The following is a 15855-nucleotide window of genomic DNA, read 5'->3' as shown; positions in this document are numbered from 1 at the left end:
AAAGCTGAGACTCCAACTGAGAGGAGTCCCTGTAGTCCCTTTTGCTTCCAGGTTCCCAGCATACCTTGTGATTCTAATTTCCAGACCGCAGGGTGCATCAAATGTAGCATGTGTGGCTGTTGCATGCAATATGAGTGGTTTGTGAACCCAGAATGATGAGTCCTACTATTTTCCCTGGCTTTCACAATTGGAACACTTTTATTTTTATGTATTATTATTATTTATTATTATAGAATTATTATTATTATTATTATTATTATTATTATTATTATTATTATTAAGGACCTCCACAAGCTGTACTCAGCTGTTCTGCCAGGACATCCTATATTCTAAGAGCAACTTAAAGTATTTAGTTAGGCTACCTTACCTAAGGCTTCTTCCTCACCTTATGCACCACATGGTAGAAAAAATATTTCTCAAGCCATTCAAAATGATAGCCTGCATTACACCCAGAGCAAGGGAGATCAAGTTGCTCAGGATAAATTTCAATTATCTTTGTTAAAGTACATAGGCACAGATTGGTGACAGAAATACCAGGAATTTGCTTCATCACTCATAGCAAGTAATAGCTGCGTGGAGACAACAGATCTCTCATATACAAGGCCAATATTTTTAGCATAGTGGCCCGAGATCTAAGTGCAAACCTTCATGGACAGTGAAGTCCACGAATGCATTGCTTGTGCGTGCCAATAGCTGGTTGTCTGCACATGGTACTCATCAGAGAGTTTTGGGAAGTGCTTGGACAAATGTTAGTTGGCTTGTGTGCTCACGGTTTTGCATGCGAATGTGAGCTTTTTTTTTTTTTTTTTTTGCTTTGAGTTAAAAATTCAGTCTCTCAGTAGATAACATCTAGTTCTTTTGAGGTTAGTTCATACTTTTGCAAGCTGATGGAGCTCTCAGTGGCTGGGCACCACCAGAATCCTGCTGACACTGAATTTGTGCATAAACCTTTATGTCTGTGCGTTTTCAGGATGTACCAAAGACCAGAGGAAATGGAAAGAAATGAGCAACAAGGGAAGGGAATGCAAAGCAAGAAGAAAAGAGTAGAGATTTGACAGTGAAAAATGAATTGCTGTGTTAAGCATCTACTGATGAGAAATCAGGGTAATGGTGTTGTCTAAGAACATCGACTCATTACATTATCTGCTTCCACAAAGTCCTGTGTGAACAGGAAAACTGAGAGAGAAGACACCACAAAATCAGCATATAAAATTGCCAATGTACTCGATGCGCTGCTGGAAGAGAGTTATTTGATCTGCTGTGCGATGCAGACTGTCATCATGCTCTCTGATCAGTGCCCTGTAGGGGAAAGCCACCCCTTTGCTTGTCTTCTGTCACATGTGACAACAAGATTTGAGAAGCAGCGCCAGAGTTGGAGGCTGGGGCTCTGCCTGTGGGTTCCACAATTTCCCCACCTTACACTGTTCTTGTGGCAAGTAATAGAAGTTGTTGCTGCTACAGGAGTTTGGGAGTTTAGGGAATTCGGTGTATGTATGGAGTCTTCTGCCCACCAGCTTGACTTTAGGCTGTTTTTCTCTCACACAACCATCCAATGTCTCAGGAGAGCATTGACTGCCTAGATTTCATTGATGCTTAATGGATAGTTTTCCAAATACACTTGCCAGCCAAAAGCGCAGGGCTGCTGTGCTTGCCGGATGGTAGAACTGGCTGACGCCTGGATGAAAACTTCTGACGATACTTAAAAGAAGTTTGAAGAAAACAGAAGGTTTGAATATATCATAGCAGCATTTTCATAAAATGTTTTCAAAGCAAATCTGAATTCGTAGGAGGATGTTTGGCTGAGCTGCAAAATGTTGATGGTCAAAAGAGGGCTTTTGAAAAGGTTTTAGCAATTTCATCTTTGAATGACTCCCTGAGATGAGCCATTCATGTGAGTAAGAAAGGAAGGACCTGAAAGATAAAGCTCTTTGTGATCCCCCCATGCTGTCGCTGTAACTCCAGTTTCTCACACAGAGATGGTGACGTGCCAGGTGAGGAAAGAGGACTGGCTTTCTCCAGGGCTGATTCCAAGTTTTTCCATATCTCCCAGCAGAAGACCAAACTCTGGTATCATCTACTTCAGACAAAGAAATACGTGGCCTTCTTGTTAAAAGATGTTTCTCAAACAGTTTAAATAGCCTTATGTTAAGACAGCTTTGTAGTTACTTGGAAGAGAAAAAAAAGAGCAAATGAAGGCTCATGAACTTTCCTTGGAGTTTAGGAGCAGGACATGATTTGCTGTACTAAGACGTTTGATTTACTGTCTGGGTCTGTAAATAAAAAGTGCGTGCCTGGGCTAACATTTGACAGCCAACAGCACTTCTTTTCTATCTGCTCTGCAAGAAAAGTTATGCTGCCAAATGCTTTTTACAGCAATTTGCTATGCCGATGAAACAAATATATTTTGTGCTCAAAGAGATTAAGGACTGGCATGTATACATGTTTTTACTTTATAGAAAAGCCATTTCTAAATGCTTCCTAACAAGCAGAGGGCTGAATTCTGATCTTCTTGAAATCCATGGCAAAGCTCACGGTGCCTTTAGCAAAATCAGGTTTGGAAACAAGTGACAAATAGAGTATGTTTTGCCATTAATCCCTTTGATCCTGGCTTTAGAAGAGCAGTTTCATGTCTAAACTGCCATCCCATGGAAGGGTTTTTTCCTACACACAAACTGGCTAAATTCCTAATGGTTGTTGCTTGTCTCTTCTTTTTCTAATGAAAGGGCTGGCTATTTTTCCTCGCTATCAGCAGTGACCTGCAATCAGGACATGATTGCAGACCCTGGAGACAGGGAAACTTCTCAATGAAATACAGCCAAGTTCTTTTTGGTCAATAATGGACAAACATAAGAAGTATTTTATACCTACATCAAGCACTCTTGTGGTTACTAATTATTTTTTCTGTGGCCGTGTTTTGTCATTGGTTTTGGGCAGAGTTCCCTGTCTCCGTTCCTGCCAATGGCCCAGCATGCCTTCGGATCCTCAGGCAGAACCCAAGATGTGTGACGTGCTCCCTGGGACACGGCGGCTCACCCTGTGATGGGCCAGAGGTTCACTTCTTCCTTGGAGAAGCATGGACATTCCCTCTGTTGGCCTTGTTTTCCATTGAAAGAGAACAGGGAAGCAGAAGCACCGATATTAACAATGCTATAAACACAGCAACTAAGGAAGTCATTTAACCCAGTCTCCAGGTGATTTTAAAATAGATTTTAGGGATGATGTTCAAATAAACACTTTGACCAACTCTTGAGCTAAATCAAAGCCCAGTGGTTTTAAAGTCAGACATTTTATTTTTTTCATTTATAAGCTTTTACTCATGGGAACAGGAAACCATGTTAGAAACTGTTCTCAGTATTTATACTGTTTGGAAAAAGGTGTCATAAAAAAACATTAGGGAGTCTGTTCCTGTAAAATTCTCCAGCCTACCACTTCAGACAGAAGAATTTGAAGTAGTTGACTTTGGTAAAAGCTTCTTTGATCCAAAAAATCTCACCTGCTTTTTGGTCTAAATAGCATCACCGAGGAGCTATACAACCTTTCATAGTACTTCAATTATAAATAAGGAGGACAAAAGATTTGGGCTCTGATTCTGACTTCACTTTCAGCAGTTTCAGAGGGAAGCAGCTCTGTCAAAGTCAGCAAAATCATTAAATTATAAATCCAGCATGGGATTAGGGTCAGGGTCAATTTGAATTCTGTTAATAATTATTATTGCTCGTGTTTATTATTTTTATTATGGCAGTTCCTTGGAGCATCTTAGATAAGGACCTTAAGTAACCATCCTTTATCGAAGAGTTTCTAGCTCCATGCCTGCTGCAGCATGCATCTCTCTGTAACTAAAGCAGACCTTATCACTTCCTGCCGGTGCTGGCTAAGCAAGAAAGAAAAAATCTTTATGGCGACTGTACAAATATGTGTCACTGGGTGATTGAGTAGATCTGTGAAGCAGCTGCGGTGTATTTCAAAAAGGAAGGAACCTAGTGAAATAGGAGCCGTCAATGTAGAAGCTTCATGCAACACAATGAAATTTCATGACAAGGAAAGTGTGTTCATTGCCCGGTTGTCCTGTTCCAGCTGTGTCACTTCACCCTACCAGCTGTGGTCCAGCTCATGGGCACTTGACCTGACCAATCAATCAGTCAATGCCTGACCAATGCATTAGTTTGGGGTGTTAGTATTTATAAATACCTATTGTGATCTCTACATAAACCTCTTGGGTGACTCCTCTGAATATTGGGAAAAACATGAGTTTGTCAGTCTTCAGTTGTTAATTTAGCGTTCAGCAACGATCTGGATAGCTCTCGTTCAAGGTTCTTGCAGCTGCCTGGAAGGCTGGAAGAATGGGCTAATCCAACAGAGCAAGAATTTGACAAGCACAGTGCGAGTAAAACACTTTTCCCCTCTCCAGAGTGGGGAAAGAGAAATGTGATAAACTTGCAGAATTGCAAATCATTGAGCACATTTTATGAAATTGGACTAGAAGGCATGTACATCAGGGAAGTGATTATATAGAAGTATTTATGGTCGTACTATTATATTGTCAAGATTATGTGATTTATAGTAAAAGAATCTGTATTCATGAGTCCATAAGCATCACTTGTTCACAGACAAAAGTTGCCTTTGAACCAAGCTGGAATGGTTGCAGAAAAGATATCAGTCAGGAGAGCAACCACACTTGAGTGCTTGTCATTTGGTGAGAACGGACTGACAGAGAGTGGTAGATCCTCAGAGAAGAAATGTTTCAATTCAGAGCCTGCCTGACTCGCTCTCTGAAACATTTGTCAAAATTGGGCAGATATATGCTAAGCTGGGAGAGACCTTCATAGCAAGAAGGGCTTGAAACAATGTGATTTAAAGGAAAGCAGATTATGATGTCTGAAAGAGAGCTGGGCAATGCACAAACAGTCCAATAGGTTATAACTGTCAAATTTGGCAGGGAGATGAACTCCTGGACCTAGGATGGCCCTTTCTTCACTTCTGCAGTCCTAGATGGATCTCTAGAGTCAGCAAAGCAAGACGTATCCTTGCAGTCTGCTAGCACTACAGAGGTCTCTGGGTCCTTGCAGTCTGGAGAATACACCCCTACTCCTTCCTGCAAGATTAACATAGAGATAACCTCCCTGGACTAACTGCCTACTTTAATTTAATTTATAGTCCCAGAAAACACAGTGAGTGAAGGGAAGTTAAATTTGCATTGCAACTGGAAAGCAATATACACAAAATATTGTCCACTTGAGCTGAAGTTCTCTAAAATTCCCAGAGCCTTTTAAACCAAATAGGCTCCTTACTGCCTCCTACTTGTTTAAAATAAAGAGAAGCCAAAATGCCAACAGAAAAGCAAAGCAGAGAAGCTGGCCGCAGCCTAAGTCTGTCCGGGCCCCGAGGGCACTAACAGGTCATAATGTCCCTGCGCAGCCCCCCCGGGGCTCCCCCCACCCTCCCCAGGAGCAGCCCAGGACCAGCAGTTCCTGCCCCAGCAATGGCATAGGATGCCAATCTCCAGCTCCCCACAGCCCCGCTCTGCCCGACCACGGACCCCCCTGAGCCGGGCTGACCCACAGACCGACGTTCCAGCCGGGCCTCTACTGCTCACGATCTCAGCAATTTCTGTGTCTACATATTAAGCATAAGTTCTACACTCTTGTAGAGTTGTGATCATTATTATATTGGGGGTGTCTTCTAATTATTTATCAGCACACTGTCCTCGTGGGTGCAGGAACTCCTGTCTCTGTTCCACGGAGAGAAAAGACAGGAGTGGAGACATTAAATGATTTTGCTTTGGGTTTGAACCTAAATGTGTTGAGTGTTCATGTGGGCTTTTTCATCATGATGTCCTGCTTCTGAGAGGAGGAACCTACATGTGTAAATACGCCACGAGAGTATCTGCTTTTGGAGCTGGGGTCTTTGATTACAGGAGGATGCTACCTACCTTGCAGGTGAGTTGCTTCCACGTCTTGCCACCACACTCATCTTCGTGTACTCTGTGACTCCTCCTGCTTCTGGACATGCAGAGTTTAACTGCTCTTCCCGTGGCAATAAAAGCTGAGGTGTCATAACGTACTGTCGATCTATCAAAACATTTTAGCAATGTCAGATTCATTATTCTTTCAGCTGAGAGTTCACAAGAGCGCACACGATCTGTTGCCTCTGCTAGGCGTAGGGCAATCTTCAGAAGGACAGTCAAAACAAATAGGTTATGGCAACCAGTAAGTGCTTAAATTCCTAGAAAGGCTTTCCAAGTCATTGGGTACTTATGCTCTGACATGACCTGAAGACCATTCTGAGTGACGGATATAATTTACAAAGAACTCAGTCCAGGTGGTTTAGCAGGTCAAGTGCTTAGCTTGTAAAATAAATGGAGTCATAAATATTAATAAGTATCCTGAGTCCTTACCTAACAACACTGTGATAGGAACCATTTTTCTGACTTCAGCTTTTCTTTTTGTTCTGGAGCCAGAGGCCTTTGGTGGAGGCAATCAGCTAGGTAGGGCAGGTAGGTTCTTTGGGGTACTGGGAACCCCAACACACTGACAGAATGCTTGTGTTTACTGGCAGCACTTCCAGTTTGAAGGCTGGTTCTTTGAAACTCATCTATATGTGGTCATCATCAAGATACAAATCTCAGCTATTACATCTACCCCCCCCCAAAGTTTTATATTTCTATTTGTCCTGAGGGACATTAATTGTTTCCTAATGGGTTAAGCTCAACTTTCTATATATACACCATACTGTCTTGATGAATGTATCATTTGTATTTGAGGAATTCCATAGGCATCCATTAAATATAACCTGGAACTTCACAGCCATGTGCCTGTCTCAATGTTTCCTGGATGCTTTACATCCTCTGACATGATTCAGATGGATCTCCATGGTGAGAGGACAAGGCGCTTCTTGCATAGCTCAGGTAAACTCCTAAACTCGAGCAACCGACACCAATTGCAACTCTTATTTTCTTCAAAGGAAAAACAAGGACCTTAAATGTGACCCTATCCCTGAACAATGCAGCTCCTGCCATTTTAGTTGTACTGCTGAAGTCCTGGGGGATGCCTCAGTGCATTTCAAAGACAATACCATCGTTCAAGTCAAGGGAAGTATTGACTCAGTAAGGCCTGTGGAGTCAAGGCCTTTAATTGCCCTCTTCTCTGTAATTGTGTGTGCAGAAGAGCCCTGGTGATTCCCAGCTGTGGGCACTCCCCACATCTGCCTCAGCATCCGTTGCAACGGTAATATGGAAAGTCATTCACTGGAAAATAATACGCCACAATAATACTCTATATTTCATACAGAGTATAGAAATAATGCTCTGTATTTGACAAGTATATTTCTAAACCTTCCTCAAAGCTAAGAAGTTATAATTATTTAATGAAGTGGGGAGATGAGGGATGTGGAGGAGTGAAGAGGCATGCCTGAGGTCACCCACTGGCAGAGTTCCCGTAAACTGCCAGCTCTGGGCTCCCAGTCCTTGATCTTACAAAATTTATGTTTTAGTCCTGCTAAGTGCTGGACTCAGGGGCTCTTAGTTAATATTTCTCATCCCTACCCTAGGCAAGGTGGGAGGAAAGAAAGGAGGGGAAGGAGAGGTCATTTCTCATTGAGTTGACTTAAAAGTAATTTGGAAACCCACAGGATGCTATGAATTAGGCTGCTCTCCTGAGACAGGGGCACTGCTCCAAGCCTTCATCCCCATCTTCAAAAGCTTGTGCCTGAGTGTGGGTGTCACAGAGCTACCCACCGTGAGCAGACCAGCTCTGCTCCAGCGCAGGCAGCGTGCTCTCTGCCTTGTCTCGTCTGGACAACAGGTATGAATCCAAGGGAAGGTGAGAGAAGAAACAGGGCAGAATTGTCAGTACTAAAGTTTGCTCTCGCACTTTGGGTCAGAGATCAGGTTGTCTCCTACTGCTGAAGACTGATTTTAATATTTTGGCTTTGGCTATCTGCACCTCTCAGAGCTTGTGCCCTACCAAATCTACATCTTCACTGCTTCTCTTTAGTAGAGCTGGCATGAGCAAGGTGTGAAGCAAGCACTGACGTCAGTAAATACAGAAATTTTCACACTGGGACAGCACATTTGGGATGGGCAAATGCCCCAGATTTGTGCTAGGCACTTGTTTTTATGTGGTGTCACAAGGCAAGCTGTGCTGACACAAGGTAGCACTGATTAGTGTAACGCTCCCAACACAGCAGCAGCCTTTGAAGGAGAAGAGCTGGGAATTTTTAAAATGCCTTGAGGAGTTCATGGGAAAGAGCTTAGCCAGCCAGAACATCCCTCCTAACGGTCAGATTTTCAGACAACTTCGTGGTGGGGGTTAGACACCGAAGGGATGCATGGGGTGCTTCTTCCCACCACACAAAAACTCATCTCACTGGTGTAGGGCTGGTTCAGACGGCACCAGTGGTCCTACTGGTGCCAGAACCTGCTGAGTATCGCTGTATTGCTATGCTTTGCCACATGTCTCTGCCAGGTCATACTGTCCCTATCTGAATGCACCTGAAGATTTCAACACTGGCCTATGAAGCCTGCGGAAATAAGAGTAAAAGGCTTGGAGGTATTTACTTCTGGGAATACCTAGGAAAAAACTAAGTTACTTGATCCCAACACAAGCCATCCTGGTTTGGGATTACGTTTTTCAGTATTACGGTTGCCACTGAAAAACAGTAGAAATGTATTTATGGAAAATGATCTTTTTCTTTAACATTTCTTCCTAGAAATGTCTCTTTCTTTCCATTCTTCACTCAGTAAGGATGACAGGATACTCTCTCTGCAGCATCCCTTTCACAGCTCTACTTCTCTCTGGAGGAAAGTAAAGCTGTTCTTAAGCAACTGCAAAACGAAGGATGTGTGATAACGATTATGGTCTGACCTCCATAATCTCAGCCCTCAGAAGTGAGGTTGGAGTGATGCCTTTTTAGGTATTATTGTGGAAGAACCTTCCTTCTCATGTTGTTTCTTACAGATTCTGCTTTTTGTGCTTTTAGTGGTGATAATATGAAATAAAAATAGGGAAAAAAAAAGAATTAACGATTAAAAAATTCTCATTATATTAGCATAGGTGAGTTTTTGTGCAGGTAAGTGTGCTTTTTGTATTTCCTATGTTCACTTAGAGTTAACTGTAATTGCAAATGCCTTGTCTCTATTTTTATTGTTCAGGCTTGTTGGTTATTTGGGCTGGGAATAGAAAATCCCTTTCGCTCTGTTACCTTAAGCCACTAGATGGTGCAACCAGCCCTCGTTCCTTCGGGAGGCCAACTGCCACCAGATGGCAACGGCTGGGAGCTCAAGAGCTGCACGGAGATGGCTTGAGTCAATCTTTGCATTTAATCTAATACTGACAGCCATTTGACACCGCCTCGGGATCTGGTCCTGCACCGCTAGTGTCCATCTGCTTGGGTAAGCGGAGAATGACTTAGAAAATTTTATGCGACGTTAGGAACAAGTTGCTTTGCGTAGGAATAGCGGCATTTGTAGGTGGAGACTTGAGAAGGGGTAGCAGGTGAATACAGCTTAGGAAGGAAAGAATAGCAAAATGCTTAGACTTTACATAGAAAAGTCAATCTGTTATTAAAGTGAGACCACAAATATCCCTTAGTGTGATGCCTTACATTTACCTACACAGAGGGAGCATAGATTTTAGGATGCTCATCAGTCAATTCCTATTTTAACCTTTCTTTTAGACAAAAATATATAGCATGTGTCGAAACATCTCAAATTTCTTAACCATGGCCATATGAATGGGTAAATTGAGTCACAGAAATCCCAAAGTGATACAGCAGCTCAGGGCCAGCACCAGAAACTGGGGCTGGTGACTCTGCAGTGGTGCTGTCCCCCCGCCCTGACCGTCCCCAAATCCTCTTCTATTCCTCCGCAGGTGAAAAAAGAATTTCCTCCAGAGGAAGTGACGGAGCGTCTGTTCCTCAGCCAGACCCACCCAAACCGATACGGGAGGCGGCCAAGGAAAACCGAGGCCTTTGCAACCCTTGTTCATGTGTGAGGAATGCCACGAGGGGTACAGCCACTGCCCCACGCGGCTGTGCGTGTTTCTAGGGAGAGCCACTGGGTGCTGGCGAGAGAATATGATCTAGAACGGGGCACTTTCTGCTCTGTTTTTCATTTTTCATCACTTTGGCTGAATGACCTAAAGCAAATTACAGACTTCCTTGGCTTCATTTGCCCTCATCCACTGAAGTGTGGTAATAATACCTTTGAGGACTGTGGCAAAGCCTAATACGCTGTTTGTTCAGCATATGATAAAACATTTAATTAATACTGGAGGAGGGGCTAGATTTTAATTCTTTGTTCTCAGAATTGATCTCTACAGGCCTTTCTAGCATTAGAAAATCAACATACAAACCATCTCAGACAGAAAGACTTATTTTGAAGTTTTTCTGTCTAAAAGTGCCAAAAAATCACTGGAGAGGAAAAAAAAAAAAAAGATTATAAAAAAGGCAAAACAAACCACCACCCATCACAGTAAAATTAAAACAATGGTCAAAACAAACCATAACACAGTCAGAACAATGTTGAGTTCAGGGTGTGTTGGAAGACAGGGGAGCTCTTGGAAGTCATGTCACCAAGCATACCCCCTCCACAACTGGTGGTGGAAGATGGGTAATCACTTCGGGAGTTCAATGGGAGGGTGTTTGTTACCATTTCAGGATTAGGAACAGAGTGAGAAAGAAGAAATAAATCCTTCGGTACTTGATTTCCTTTGAGCAATAGCTTTCTTAAAATAAAGCAGCTGCAAGAGCTCACCCTTTCTGCTTTCTGGAAATAGTTGAGGAACAAGAGTAATGTAAGGTGGGTAGGAATATGGTTGCTCCAGGAGTTTTGTTTGGACCAGGACTGCACTTGGAAGTGAATCTCTTGCTTTTCCCCACTTGCTGCACTTGGATTTGCACCCCAGAGTGGGCACATGGGATCCCTGGGAACCTGCGGGGTCCTCATGAGGAACCTGCCTGAAGCACTTCCATTGCTGATGGCTGCTGGGTCGACAGGAGCAAACCAGACCTCATCCAAAGTAAAACCCCTGAAACATAGACAGTGTGGACAGGAGTCCCCATTGCAGCTGTGCCACCCTGCAGACCTGCTCCTACTGCGCTGCTTTACTTGCTCACGTAGACATGTAGTAACTGGTGCTGAATCCTGTTGGAGGCAAGGTCCAGGAGACTATCCCCTGAGGGTGAATACAAATGGTGATATTCATCCTACCTAACTGGAGTGACTGGAGACAGACAGAGGCATGCAGTCTGAGTCACGTCAAGACCTCCTTTGTGGTCAGAGGAGAGAAATTGGCATTTCCAACCCATCTCTCAGCACTGATGAGGGAGGGAGCCCAGACGTCTTCCTTCTTGATGGATGAAACAACATGAGACATTTCTGTGCACGCATTCTAGCAACCAGCTGTGCTAAGACAGTGATTTGCTGTTGTAAAATGGTGAGCATTGGTACCATGGCACTTATGGTCTTCCTTACCTTCCTTGCCTTTTCCTCCCTTTCCCTTCCATCCCATGACCCTTCCAGTCCATCCGTGCCCTATGCTACCCCACAGTGCTTGTCGTGGCACTTCTGCTTGTGTGGCCAACCTGGAAGCCGGATTAGGGATCAAATCCAATTGAACGGTACCCTGAATACACAAGTTTTCTTTTCAGGCAGATCAGTTCCCCCATCTGTTTCACACCATGCCCATGAAAACAGCTGGGGGAAGGATGTTCTCACAACCGCTCTTTAAAGCTGGTGCCACCACTGAGCACTTCTAAATGTCACATAGCAGCCCAGGGGTGAAATCTATGTCTCCACTCAGATTTCACACTGAAACAGCATCCCTGAGATAGCCCCCTCAATGTGTACCGTGCCTTTTTTCTGCTTTGGATTCCTGGCCTTCATTGGAAGCCTCCAAACATCATTTTTGCTTTACAGGTTATCTCTGAAGCAAACTCTGCCATTTCCATCCCACTGCAAGCAGTGATTTTCCTATTCTGTAGCTGGTCAATATTTGAATTGGCAAGAAGGTGGGTGTTTCAAAGGACAGATAATCTTTTGTTTGTTCTCTTCCAACCTTGCTCATACTCAGCCCAGACTTCTGCTTAAATGTCGCCGGTTTCTCTTATTATTGTTATTTTTAGTGGAATTTAAGTTGCAATGGTAGATGCCATAGGGCTTGAATCATTCCAGCTAATAGTTTTGGTAGCGTGGCTGATTATAACTGCATGAGGCAGATCTGATGTAAATACACGAAATGTCAGCTCCGGCACCGCCGCCCCATCCCAGAATAACACCGACCTTACCACCCCTTTAAACGCTGCTCCGGCCGCTGAACTTTTCCTGCCCTGAATGCAGGAGGAAATACAATGCATGGGGAAATATAATATAATGGCTGCCAGCAATGGCAATAAATAGATCGTGGATGACTCCGTTGAAATCGGGAAGGAAAAGGAGATGTTAACCAGCGGCGACATGCTCCTAAGTGTCATTCCCGGGCCACGGAGTACAGCGTGCGACCTTGGGGTGCCTTTCGGCGAGGAGGGGGAGAAATGGGCGCAGATCCCTGCCGATGGCCCCGTGCCGCCTCCTTCACCTTCCCCGCAGCCTGCCAGCCCTGCACGTTTGCAGAGGTTTCTCTGTGTTTGCTTTTGAAGGGGGGGGACAGGGCAGGTGCTGAGGGTGCAGAGCAAACACAGTGGCCACCGTGTCCTCCCCCTGCGCCCGTCCTCCCCGCCCGCCTTCTCCCCTCTAACGTCTCCCCCCGAGCAAATCTCACATCGGTTCGGACAGAAATCCAGGCAGAATTTAATGTTGCTTAGAGCAGCGTGAACTTGCCAAGGAAGGCTTCAGAGGGAGAAAGAGAGCGATGGAGAGCAGGGCAGCGTGAGCGCTGTGCCAATCGGGCTGCTGTGCAGATCCACCTCTGCGCAGGGGTGCACAGAAGGGTGAAAACTGACCCAAATTCACCTGCCCGACACGGATTTATCACTCTGGGCTTTGTCAATGTCCTCATTTACGTTTGCACAAGCCTTATCTGTGACTCCGTGGCTTGGAGCCACAACAGGCCATGTTTTCCCAGGCAGTGGTTATTGTCAGATAAGAGTAAGAGAAAACAGAAGTGCAGTTCACGCACAGAGGGTGATGGTGGCTGTACGTGTACAGAAAATAAGTCCAAGTATTAATTTTGCTATCTGCCCAATGAATGTGGCTTCTTTTATTAGAAAGGAATGACGGGAAATCACTAACAAAATGCTCAAGAGTTATACCGGAGCAAGCAAATGATTTTGGTGAGTATTAGTTAACATTTGCCAATTAATTTGTTTTGGGCAAACACAAATTTTAAAAAGAGCAAGATCTGTTCCCTAAAGGTACCATCTGAACACCTACCATCAAAGCATTGTGCTTTAAATAGTGTCATATATCCATAGACAATTCCTGGCAAGGCTTACGTCACCCAGAAAGGAAATGTTTAACATTTAAAAGATGTCTTTGTTTCTGTTTATTGACCTCCTCTATACACTTCCGACCTGGTTCTTTCGCTGGTTCTCCAAGTTCTGGATATAGAACTGACAAATAGAAACAGAAGCATGTTATCTGTGTAATCAAATAAAACTAAATCACATAGAAAAGAGTTTCTAATATTATCAGCCATTTACACTGAATGGCTTGTTGCCTCATAAAGAAATTCAAATTAATTACAATATTTGATAAATACCAAGAAGGTGTGCTCTGCTTGTGCAATATCCACAAAGAGAAGTTTCAACTACAGAATATTGCTTCTGCTTTTGTAAACATTTTAAATACAACACTGCTAAATGGTTAATAGAAGTGCTGTTTGGACTTAGGTAGTCATGTTCGGTCTGCAATGGAACAAACTGCTCAGCTCGGTGCTGTCTAATAGAGGGGTGTTGTTAATAGTAATGATAAATCCCTACTGATGTATTAGTATCTGTATGGAGGTAGCTCGTAGTCCCAGTCCAGGACTAGAAGCCCTTTATGCTATGCACTGTATCACTAAATAATATAAAGGTAAGGACTGCCCAAAGTAGCATATAATCTACATCAAGCAGAGGAGAGGCAGGGAGAGCTGCATTAAGGAGCACAAGGGGAAAAATGGCATCATCTAACAACAACCAAGCAGGCAGCAATTTCTACGTGCCAGATGTCCACCTGCTTGCCAGGATTTTTCTACTCATCATGGGCTGAAGGATAACACTGTTTCTTTAATTTTTCTTTGGAGAATGCTTTTGGTGTCAAGAATAACAGGAGAGAAAGCACAAGATATTTCTTAGAAACATAACAAAGTCTGAGCATCAGCAGCAGGGTGAAAGCATCCTGGCAGCATAGAAGTGCCCAAGGACACACCTTCAGCCAGGCTCTGCGTTTATTTGTAGCAGCGTGCCTTACTTTGGTATTCATGGACACAGCCACTGCACTTTCCAGCAGGTGCAGTAAATGCAATTAGTTGCTATGGATATTGATCCTGCCTTTAGAGTCTAACTTTGAAGTTGTTTCAGGTTATCTGAAAAACAAAGATGTAGCGTGATGCTTTGCCTTAACTATGCTTGCAAATTATTTCTTTTATCCTTGATTTTTCCCTTTATTACTTTGCTTTCTCTCTTTTATTTATTCTTGTGAAGAGACAGTCTATGCAAATACTGTGATTTGAAAATATAGGTGATGGAGGCAGCCTATTGAAAGCTCCTTTCATGTCGATGTAGGCTCTAGCAGAGCTAAATTAGAGGTTATTTTTTGCAAAAGGTGGAAGTTGGTCTACCTGATTATTTTTGACAAAGAGAAAGCACATGGGAAGCAAAACATACAGTCTTTAATGATAGGTGAAATTAGGGAGATGTTCAAGCTACGTTTAGATTCAGAGTGAGACTGGGAACAGTCCAGAATTCAGAAGATGTCCAGCTCCTAACAGAAACAAGGGCTGTTTACAAATACCTAGATGTGAGCTTTGCATTTCCAGAACTCCTGAAGTTTACAGGAGCTTGATTCTCAGATCCTTGGCTTGGGTCTCCTCTCTCTGAAAGTACGTGGGATCTGCTACAATATACTTACATCACAATCTAAGAAGATACAGAAAGAAAATAAAGTTTCTAGAATAACAGAGGTGTACTTGTCAGGTTAATGGAAGAGAAGACGCAGTGCTCCGTGAGATAATTTTGCGTCTGAAAACTGCTTTGAACTATCAGGCCTGCATCTGAATGACTGCAATCCAAACAAAATATTATTTCACTACAGCCAGATGGTTGACAGTGTGTTGTTTAATATTTAACATAAAATATAGCAGAAGGATGTGAGGCCTCTTGCAGTTACAAAGAGGGAAGGAAATTCCAGTGTTCACCCTGGGCCTGATCTATGGTCCTCTAGAAAAAGAGGAAAGCCTCTTCAGAAATGATGCTAATTCAGGTTTCGTTTGCTGTAGATCTGTAGCAGACAATCAGTGGTGTCCAGCAGACAGAAAAGTGGATCAGGGAATTTTGGAGATATAAACAAAGATGTGAGCAAAATGTAAGCTACATTTTAAAAATCAATATTTAAATTTGGAAATTTATCAGTTACGGGTATACAATGTTGAACAACTACGTTCTGTTAATATTTTGGTGCTTCATATTTTTATCAGAAGCTTTTTCGTATGGTGATTGTTCACAACGTACTATTTCAAACATCCTTCATTTCCCAAAAAAGGATTTTTAATGAGACTACCAGGAAGAGTTATCAGGAAACACATCATTACGCAGAAGCCAATTAGCACCTCCATCAGTTCTTCACCCTCTTTAGTGTAGGCGATCTAGGTGGTTAATTATAATTGTAATTACAGTTACAGATATAATTTACAGCTTTCAGTGGATATATCTAACCTGGAT

Source organism: Aquila chrysaetos, chromosome 11 (assembly GCF_900496995.4).
Source record: "Aquila chrysaetos chrysaetos chromosome 11, bAquChr1.4, whole genome shotgun sequence".
In the NCBI taxonomy this organism is placed as follows: Eukaryota; Metazoa; Chordata; class Aves; order Accipitriformes; family Accipitridae; genus Aquila; species Aquila chrysaetos.
Note: the sequence above shows the minus strand (reverse complement) of the source record.